The sequence below is a fragment of the Octodon degus genome, unplaced genomic scaffold (genome assembly GCF_000260255.1).
Source record: "Octodon degus isolate 3935 unplaced genomic scaffold, OctDeg1.0 scaffold00159, whole genome shotgun sequence".
In the NCBI taxonomy this organism is placed as follows: domain Eukaryota; kingdom Metazoa; phylum Chordata; class Mammalia; order Rodentia; family Octodontidae; genus Octodon; species Octodon degus.
The window spans coordinates 3,938,874-3,950,467 of record NW_004524735.1 but is presented as its reverse complement, the minus strand read 5'-3'; the positions used below and the strand labels follow the sequence as shown (position 1 = coordinate 3,950,467).

The 11,594-nt window shown below is 36.5% G+C and overlaps 1 pseudogene; it reads left to right on the top strand.

Moving 5' to 3' along the window:
• Positions 1 to 1,760: 1,760 nt before the first annotated feature.
• On the top strand, positions 1,761 to 4,546 carry LOC101566760 (annotated as a pseudogene).
• Positions 4,547 to 11,594: the final 7,048 nt, after the last annotated feature.

Below are 11,594 nucleotides of genomic sequence, written 5' to 3'. Positions count from 1 at the left end.
AGAAATGCAGAAGATACTCAATACTGACTTAACTATAATGAGATGGAAAACAAAGAATAAGTAAACAAATTACTAGATACATATGAATTATGAAAGCTTAATAAAGAAGATATGAAAATCTAAATAATCAAATATTAGTCAATATAAATTGACTAATTGTAAATGCAATTAAAAATTTACCAACAAAGAAAACTCAGGTTCTGAAGAATTCACAGCTGTACTCTTTTAGAATATTTTGCTGAGTTTACACACCTATAATATTCAACAACGGAACTTAAAAAAAAAATTGGGGTAACTATGAATGTCCATTTTGTATCTGTGTATTCAAAGTGGTTGGGATAGATATATACTTGCATTCTCTTAATGAATAGAATGATTTTTTCTAATGGTGTTTGTAAGTAGGATCACAAGTCTGCATCTTGTACAGCAATTAACCACTAAGAAGAATATATGCAGTGTATTATTTGTTGAAACTGTACTTTCGATTTGATTTGAAACTGTCTCATTGCTATATGTTTATCAATAAAACTTTGAAAAGAAAAAAAATTTAGAGAAGATCCAAATCTATTACTCCTATAATCAAACTGAAAAGGAAGAAACACTCCCAAACTGATTCTTGGAAGTACTGCCCTGAAACCAAAAACAGAAAAATCCTACCAAGAGATCTACAGGCCAATCTCCCTAAGGAACATAGATGCAAAATCCTCAATAAGATACTAACAAACAATGCAGCAAATCATCAAGAAGATTATACACCATAATCAAATAAAATAGATCTCAGGGATGCAGGGATTGAACAACATTTAAATCAATAAATGTAAAAAAACTACCAATAGATCCAAAGACAAAATTCATACAATAATGGGTACAGAAAAAGCATTAGACAAAGTCCAATACCCATTCATGATGAAAAAAAAACCTACAGAAAATCAGAACTGAGAGTCTTTATCTCAATCTGATAAAAGCCTTCTATGACAAATCATCAGCCAATATCATCTAAATGGTCAAAACACAAAATACTTTACTTTAAAATACTGAATAAAGTGAGGATATCCACTATCACAACTTCCATGCAATAGTTCTGAAAACATTAGCCAGAAAATTGGACAAGACAAAAAACAGGACTACGGATAGGAAAGAAGTTAAATTATTATTACTTGCAGATTATATGATACTCTACATATATACCCCAAAAACTCCAGCAAAGGAAAAAGACTTGTAGATTTAATAACAAAATTCTGTTGCATAGCTTGGTACAAAGTCAACATTCAAAAATAAATAGCATTACTGTACAAAAATAGCAAATACATTGAAAGGGAAATTAGGGAAACCACATATTTCAAAATGGCACCAAGAAGAATCAATCTAACAAAGAAACTTAAAGATCTCTACATTGAAAGCTACAGTGCTCTATAAAAGGCAATCAATGAAGATAACAGAAAATAGAAAGATATCTCTTGCTCTTGGGTAAGAAGAACCAATATAGTGGAAATGTCCATACTCCTAAAATTGTTATAGAGATTTAATACAATCCCAATCAAAATGTCATTACCATATTCACAGAACTAAAGAAAATATTCCAAAAATTCATGTGGAACTAGAAGAGACCTAAAATAGAAAAACAAAAACAAAAACAAAAACAAAATTCTGGGAAACAAGGACAAGGCAAGAAGCATTACGATTCCTAACTTGAAATTATACTGCAGAGCTACTGTGACAAAAACAGCATACTACTGGCTTAAAAATTTGGCATTTTCAACATGGCGGAGCTGATGGTTGAGGTTTGTGGCTCCAGTAGGGCTTATCTACAAGGGTTTTATCAAAAATGTTCATGAAGACTCCCTCAGAGTTGTTTTTGAAAACAATTGGCAAACAGAAATTGCCAAGTTCCATTTGATGAAGTTAGTTTACCACCACCACCTAATATGAAAAAAGAAATTAGTGGAGATGAAGTAGAGGTATATTTAAGAGCAAATGACCAAGAACCTTGTGGATGGTGGTTGGCTAAGGGGCAGATGATGAAATGAGAATTTTATGTCATTGAATATGCTGCTTGTGATGCCACTTACATTGAAATAGTCACATTTGAGTGACTTTTGCCTGTCAATCAAAATAAAAATGTCAAAAAATACCTTCTTTAACTGCACAGTGAACGTTCCTGAGGATTTAGAGAGGCATGGGCTAATGACAATGCACATAAAGACTTTAAGAAAGCAGTGGGAGCATGCAGAATATTTTACCACCCAGAAACCAAACAGCTAATTATACTGTCTGCTAGTGAAGCAACCGTGCAGTCAGTAAATATTTTAAGTGACATGCATTTGTGAAGCATTCCGACAAAGTTGATGCTTATGTCCAGAAATGAAGAGGCTACTAAGCATTTAGAATGCACAAAACAACTTGCAGCATCTTTTCATGAAAAATTTGTTGTGAGAGAAGATTTAATGGTCCTGGCAATAAGAACACATGGTAGTAATGTATGACAAGTTAGAAAGGTTCCTAGAGTTATCTCCATTGAGCTAGATGAAGATACTGGAACATTTAGAATTTATGGAGAGAGTGCTGATGCTGAGGCTAGAGGTTTCTTGGAATTTGTAGAGTATTTTATTCAAGTTCCTAGTAATCTTGGTAAAGTGATTGGAAAAAATGGCAAAGTCATTCAAGAAATAGTGGACAAGGGCCAGCAAAATATCTCAGCGGATTAAAGTGCCTGATTAGGCAGATGCAGGGGCCTGGAGTTCGATCCCCAGTCCTGCCATGCTGGCTCCACCCCTGGGGCACACGAGAGGGCGATTGAGATTGGGAGTAGTGGGGTGTGCCTGTAATCACAGCACTTGAGTGGCTGTAAACAGGAGAATCACTATGAGTCCAATCCAATCTAGTAGTGAAATACTGAACACTCTGTAGATCCTTCTCTAAAATACAGAAAGGAAAAAAAAGAGAGAAATAGTAGACAAATTGGGTGTTGTTCAGGTAAGAATCGAAGGAGACCATGAAAAGAAGCTACCTAGAGAAGATGGGATGGTTTCATTTGTATTTGTTGGCACTAAAGAAAGCATTAGAAATGTGCAAATCCTTTTCAAATCTCTCTAAAGGAAGTGGAACAGCTAAGAATGGAATGCCTACAGACTGATGACCAGCCATGACAGATTAGTATGGGTTTCAGACCTTCTTCCACCAGAGAGCCTGAAAAATAGAAAGGATATGCGACCGATGAAAGTACCATCTTTTCTGTACAAGGTTCTAGGTCTTATAGTGGAAGAAGCAAAGGTCATTTGGGCCTTGATTACACCTCCAGTCATGGTACAAATTCTGAGCTATCTAATCTCTAAAACTGAATCTGAACATAAGGGTGAGCCGAGTGATTGGTCCTTGGCAGGAGAAGATGATCGGGAAAGCCGGCATCAGCGTGACAGCAGGAGACAACCAGAAGGAGGAAGCAGAAGCGTTTCAGGAGGTCGAGGTAGAACTGGACCACGTGGTGGCAAATCCTCCATCAGTTCTGTGCTCAAAGATCCAGACAGCAATCCATACAGCATTCGTGATAATATAGAAGCAGATCAGACTGCAAACACTGATGCCAGCGAATCCCATCACAGTACTAACCGTCGTAGGTGGTCCCATACGGGAAGGACTGATGAAGATGCTGTTCTGATGGATGGAATGACGGAATCTAATAGGACTTCAGTTAATGAAAATGGGCTAGTCACAGTTGCAGATTATATTTCTAGAACGGAGTCTCAGAGGAGACAAAGAAACCTCCCAGGAGAAACTTTGGCTAAAAACAAAGAAATGGTAAAAGATGTGATTGAAGGGCATGGTTCTTTTATTTTTAATTTATAAAAAAAGATTTAATTTCACAATTTAATAAAAAAAGACAAAAGCTTCTATTTTGACTGACACAGAGTATAAAATCACCCAGGGGCTAATGGTAGGATACTGGGGGGAGCAGAGGTGAAACAAGATTGGCCATGGCTTACTCCTTGTGGAAGCTATGTTACAGAGATTACACTATTCTCACAACTCTTACATACTGTTTAAATGTTTCAATGTTTTCTTAACTATGGAGGTAAATTTAAGTGATGAGTCATCTTCCTTTTTTGCAGTAGAAGCCACATGTATTGATATTTATACATTATACTGCACTGTGTGCTTGACAGATCCTTAAGTAAAGGCAATAAATGGCCCAATGAGTGCTTCGGGAGATGAAATTCCTAAGCTACAGCGTACTCCAGCAGAAGGAAAGAGTACTACTTTCAAAGAAGAAAGCACCCAAAAAGCAGCAGTCCTGAATGGTGTTTCATAAACTGAAGAAGTTCTAGTTTACATTACATTTCCAATAGTGCTTGTACAGGCTTGCCAAAGATAGAATATGGATCGCCAGTCTTTACATCGCACTTTCAGCTCCTCCCTTTGGAATTCAGAAAGGGGAGGGATCCTGAAGAAATCATATGTAAACATACTTTGACACCTACTGTGTTATAAAATATATCATCAGATGTGCCTTGAGAATAGTATATGTAACATTAAAAAAAGTTGCTGCCTATAGGAAAATGCTATTCTATTTTCCAAATATGGTGGAATGGGGGTAGGTGGGGTGAGATCCCTAACATAATATTCTTTATGAAAGCATTAACTGCTTTTGTTACATTTTTAATAATATGAACCACTTCTTCACCTGAGGAAAATTGAAATGAAATGCAGTCTAAATGTATTTTGAGCAGCATCATAATTTCTTCATTAGTTAAGTCTGGAAACTGGTCTGTCTTGTTGTGTTTTTTAAGTGCTCTATGGAGGGGAAAATCTGCAGACCACATTTGTTACTCACATCTGCAGCTACACTGAGTGATTTTGGCAGTGACTATTCTACAGGCTTTGTTTGGTTTATTAAAGTGTGAAGTATTTAAAAATCAAACATGGCTTTCATTAAAACACTAAGCTGAAGTCAAGTCCATTCAGACAAAATAACCTGAAACTACTGACAAGATCAAATTCCAGAAGTTTTATTGTACATAAACTACATGTTAGTCATTAATATAGTATCTTTCCCATTTTTTTCCTTTTTAAAAAAATTATTTTGATTGTTTGATGTGCAATATGTTTTTATTTGCGGGTAGTAAATAAACTTTGATCTTCCCCCCCAAAAATATTAACAAACAACAACAAAAACAGACTGAGAATTAATGAAACAGATTAGAAGATGCAGAAACAACTTCAAACAACTTCAAACACACTCAACCACCTTTGACAAGGGATCATACACCCTCACTGGAAGGAAAGATAACCTCTTTAATAAAATGATGCTGAAAAAACTGGATTTCCATATGCTAAAGACTAAAACTAGACCCATATCTCTCACCCTGCACTAAACTAAAATCAGAATGGAGCACAGATATAAATATTAAAACAGAAACACTAAATTTGTTGGAAGAGCAAATAGATAGGATTCTTGAAGACGTAAGTGTAGGCAAAAACGTCATGAACAAAACCCTGAATGCACAAGAAATACTATAATGCATCAGTAACTGGGACATCATCTATTTAAAAACATCTTGCATGGCAAAAGCAACAGAGTGAAGAGACAACCCACAGGGTGGGAAAATGATGTGCCAATTGTTCCACAAAGGACTAATATGTAGAACACACAAAATATTGAAAAAAATTACACCCTTGAATTTAAAGATACAGCATGATTTTTAAAAAATATTATTTTAATTGTACAGCTTTATGGGGTATGGTGTGATAATTCAAAATGTGTATGCCACGAGTACTACCCATTCAGGGTAGTTATCCTTTCTGTCCCTGATCATGCTTGTGATATCTCACTGCTGACCCCTGATTACCCAGTTTGATTAAATTTCCATAGCTACTGAGTCACACACCTGTGATTTGAGTCTCTCTCACAGTCTGTGCTATTTACATTGATGGCTCAGTGATTTACCACACATCAGCAGTTCCTGGACCACTTGCTAAGACAACTTCCTGGGAGAATCTCCTCCAGAAAGTCTTACACAGTGGGTATGGATTGGGATCCAAGACCTCGCCTTTCTATCACATTTTCAGTTATTGCTGATGCTGCTGACCACTGACAACAATTTGAACACCGTTATGTAAATTGACCATTTGGGAAGGATATAAGGACTATTATCACATAGTCCTGTAGCTAAATGATTCTCCAAACAATTTACATCAGAAGTTGTAATCTGAGGATGTTAGATATGCTTAAAATTAATTTAATATTTTAACCCATATGCCAATATCATAAAGCTAGAGCTCTAAGATAAATTCTTTTTTCTTTCCAGGAAAAAATGAAAACATCTGACATAGAAAAATCAATTGAAGCTGAGTAAGCTCCTTATTCTAGAAGGCATATAAACCTCCTGGCATTTGAAATATTTATACTGCATGCCTTGTTCAATTAATAATAATATGGTAGCTGATATTTCTTGATATATTGAAGCAGGCACAGAGGCCGGGGGTTTGATCCCCAGGCCTGTCATCCTGGCCGGGGGTTTGATCCCTGGGCCTGTCATCCTGGCCCTGCCCTTGGGGCACACTGAGATGGCAATTGAGACTGGGCATGGTGGCGCACACCTATAATCCCAGATCTTGGTAGGCTGTAAACAGGTGGATCGCTATGAGTCCAATCCAATCTCTAGTTGAGACCCTGAACACCTTGTAGACCCTTCCTTAAAATTAAAAAAAAGCAAAATAATTAAGCTCCATATAAGCCAGTTTTGATATTTGGAGTAATTTACCTGTATTCAACCCTTAAACATCTATGAGAAGTGTACTAGTCTACACAAGTTAGGCCAATGGAACAAATACAGTAAATAATCTGTCATGGCCCAGAAATGATACAATAGTTGATTCCCAAGCTCATATTTATAAGATATGAATGTATGAGTTATATTACCATACAACTGACAAAATCAGTACAAACTGGGCACTTTACAAACATTAACCCATTTTATGTTCATGTCAACATTATAAGGAAGTATAAATATTTCCATTGTACACAAGCAGAAACTAAAGCAGAAAGAAATTAAGTTAACTTGGCCAAGTTCATCTGAGTGAGTAGATCAAGTGGATGTGTGAAGGATGGGTGGGTGCTGACTCTGGGGCACATGCTCTAAATTTCATCTTCCGGGGGGCCAGGGAGATGGCTCAGTGGAATAAGCGCTTCCCTGGCAAGTGCAAGGGCCTGAGTTCAATCCCTGGTTCCACCAAAAAAGAAAAAAAAAGGCAAAAAAAGTATATAAAAAATAAATTTCATCTTCTGTTACTGTTCTACTTTATTTGGCCATTTTTATCTTCAGGTTTTTTTTTTTTTTTTTTTTCCAGTACCAAAAAAAAAAATGTAAACCTCCCCCTCTCACTAAGCAATGCTTTTTTTTTTTTTTTTTTTTTTTGGTGGGGATACAGGGTCTCGCGATGTGGCTCAGATTCTTAGTGATCCTCCTGTCTCAGCCTCCCCAGCACTGGGATTACAGGCATGAGCCACCATACTTCATTTTGGGGCTGATGCAACTCACCTGTGTTCTGGGGCTGTGTGTACATGGCATGCCATACCGGGGATCAAACCTGGGTCCTTGTGCTTTTCAGGCAGGAACACAGACTGCCAAGCCATCTCTTCAGTCCTATGCTTAGATTTCTTATCTAGACATCTTATAGACAAGAAACCTGAGCACTTCATTTGCAAATTCTTCTATAAAATTAGAGATCAAGTTAGCGGCAAATGTCACATCAATTCTCATGAGTTCTGTGTCCAACAATAATGCCTAGTGGGATTTTCTGTTTACTATTAATGTAATACAAACAACAAATGAACTACATAAATATCAATGAAATTCCACTCATTGTTTTTATCTGAACGTGTTCACAGAGGTCACCAGGTATTCTCCCTCTTTGCATAATAGAGGAATTCATTGGGAGTTTTTTTAAAAAAACAACATATCATTCAGCTTCTATCATAGACCAACTAAGTCATGTGGGCTTTGAGGGAGGCAGGACCCATCGCTTTTAACAATACAAGATTATTTTTATTGCAGGCAGAACTGAAGGGATACCGAGTGAAACCGGGCTAGACAGATTTGATGCCATCCTGGTAATTAGACATTGATGTTACCTGCTTGTAGAGGTCCTATGCATTCTTGAAAAGACATTTGGTTCTATATTCAATGTCAATTGCATCTGTATAACTAAATGCAGTAATTGCTTGTTACTGATGTGTGTCCATGAATAATTGAAAAGTCTTGCATAGCTCTTGCTCCCAATTAACTTCTGTGACTGAATGTAGCAGGCGCCTCCTTTATGAAATAAACAGACTTAATTGGTTTCATGGTGCAGGCTTTTTTTTTTGTCATTAATTTCCATGTTTATTACTCATGCCCCTTGTCTGCATGTGATCTGACACTCTTTCTGCTGTTTAGACGTGATTGACTTGTGTGTAGCAGCATCGCAAACCACCTTCCTCCTCCTGACAACTATGATTGGCCACTGCCACTTCAATAAGGGTTACAGTAGGAGTTTTTTCACATGCAAATTCAACTGGACAAAAGCTTCCATGTTCTATGCTAAATTTTACAGAGATGCAGAAGTAAAATAATAAGCATTAAGTAAGCAATACTTTGGCATTACACATTACCTCAAATAAGCATTGAAAGAGTACTTTCTTCTTCCTGTACAGTATTTCGCAGACTTTTTCACAGCTGTCTATTTTGAGACCGGCCCTTCTTTTGAGAGTTCGGGCTCTGTAAGCACAGCAACACTGTCTGTCATCTTCGTTATCACGTGCCTAAGACTTGGAATATTTTAGATCTTAAATAAACATTTTTAAAAAAAATTTATAAATAAGTAATTAAAGGAATCTGAGTTAAACATTAAAGAAGAGAAGGAAAAATAAAACATGATTTCTATCATTGAAGAACTAATAAAATATGAAATAAGAACATGCTCAAAAGATATCGTTTAATGTGATGTGGTCTATAATAAAGGCAGTTATAAAGAAGTTAAGAATTCTTTTGTACTAGAAATCTATAGATAAAATTTTACTTCAGGTTAGAAATAGACAGGAATGTTAAAATATTTTGAATGTTCTCTATTTTATAAGACCATATAAATAAATTATATAATGCTGCAACAAAGTTTTATTTTATTTATTTATATTTTTATGAATTTAGTACAGGGGATACAATGTCTACAGGATCTCACTACATGATTGGACATCTAGTGATCCTCCTGTTTTCAGCCTCCCAAGTGCTGGCATTACAGCTGTGTGCCACCACAGCCAGTCTCAATAGGCTTCTCAGAAAGCCCCAAGGGCAGGGCCTGCACAGCACACCGGGGATCGAACCTCAGCCACTGTGCTCTGAATAAACAGGTGCGGTAGTCTGGTGAGCTTTCAAGTTGGCCCTAATTCTGCAATAAAATTTTAAAAGTGACTGTTTTGGTTACTTTTCTTATTGAGATGAAATGTCTGATACCCAAAGTTAAAGAAGGAATATTTAATACAGGGAAAAAAGAAAAGTAGTAAGATCACAGCACTTCAGATAGAATGATGAGTTTAAATCTTGTGCTTTAACTTAACAAACAATTTAATTCTGAGTAAGGCATTTAATCTTAAGACTTTTTTTTCTTGCATAAAAGGCTGACAATGCACATTTACAACAGAACTATTCATAAGATCTGCATGAAAGAATGTAATTTTTATACAGTATGCACACTATCTCAAGATTTTAGGACTTAACCCTCTTACTAGGAGCATCCTCCCTTATTAAAAGTTATTGAAATATATAATAAAACTACCAAATATTGAAAGCACATGTTCTCCTGCCTGTAAGCCCACTGAGTGAGTGAGAACTTCTGCAATGCTCTTGGGACCCCCAGATCCAACCCAAGCCCAGACCCAGCTAGTGTGTGGCAGAGCTTCTGTGCTCTTCTGTGCACCCTGGCCCAGGAGCACAACAGAGGGGTAACACAGGTTCACTCTTGTGCCAGAGGGACACAACAGGTTCACTTCCAAGGGCTACAGCAGGAAGGAGCTGAACACAACAGCTAGACCCAGGCCAGGTATAACTGGATAAACTCAAACTTAATTTCAGAATTAAGAAACCTGAATTTCAGAAGGTGCTAAGGTTATAACTGCAGCAAACCTCTATGCCAAAGTTCAGAGGTCAGTGCTATATGAAATGACAGACAAGGAGAAAAATTCAATCTCAAGTGTCAAGGCCACCAAGAACAAGTTCAGAGGACAATAGCTCAGCTGAAATGAATGAATTAACAGCATTGGAAGTAAAGAAACAACAGCAGAAATGTGTAGAGGAACTCAGACTAGAATTAATTCCGGAAGTAAGAAGGAAATCTCTGAATTCATAGCATGTGAAGTAAAGAATCAAATACAGAAACATATGGGGGAAACCCAATGCTCACCCAGAACAAGTGCAGAGATCACTAGCTCAGCTGAAATGTATGAATTAGAAGTGTAACAAGCAAAGGAACAACAGCAGAAAGGTAGAGAGGAACTCAGAGCAGAATTAATTTCTGAAATTAAAAAAAAATCTCTGAATTCAAAGCATCTGAAATAAAGAATTGAATATAGAAACATATGGAGGAAATCCTATCTGAAAAAAAAACACTGCAGTAAAAGAATTAATAAATGCCTCTAAAGAAGACATTGATAAAAAATAGAGTAGATTAGAAAAATGATGCGTTCCTTGAATGAGCAATACAGAAATGAAATAGATCAAATGAAGTAGAGTCAAAGAAATATAGAGGAACTAAAAATCTCAATCACAAGCCCGCAAAACCATTTGAGTGAAAGTGAAGACAGAGTTTCAGATCTTGAAGATGCTGGTGCAGCTAGTGAAACGGTAAGAAAAGGTCTCTTAAAAACAACTAGTATGTAGAAAAAAATCCATCACCTGCAAGACGATGTAAAGATGATGATATAAAAAGAATATGGGCAGAAGTAATAGCAGAAAACTTCCCAAATAAGAGGAAACAATCTGACATTCAGGTAACTGAAGCATATAGAATGCCAAATAACTTCAACCCAGTTAAAAGCACAACAAAACATATAATAGTCAAGATCCTAGAAATCCAGCACAAGAATAACATACTGCAAGTCACTAGAGAAAAGATGCAGATCACATGCAAAGGAAAATCCATCAGAATGATGGCCGACTTCTCTTCACAAAGAATGAAGGCAAGAAAAGCATGGAGCAGAGTATTTCAAGTGCTTTATGAAAACAAATTCTAGCCCAGACTACTATACCCTGAAAAACTCTCTTTCAAGTTTGATGGAGAAGTGAAATACTTTCATGACAAAGAACAACTAAAGAATTTCATGATGACAAAGCCAACCATACACCGACTACTAAAAATGTTCTAGAGAGAGACCAAAATGATCAGAACTCCACCAATGAGAACATAAGGAACCCACTAAGTAGGGCAAACAATTACACACAGGACAAAAAGGAGTAAATAACAGCAGGTAAATAACATGTCAATCATAAAGCAATACATCTCAATTATAACCATCAATGTAAATGGAATTAATTCACCAATTAAGAGAAATAGTTTCGCACAGTGGA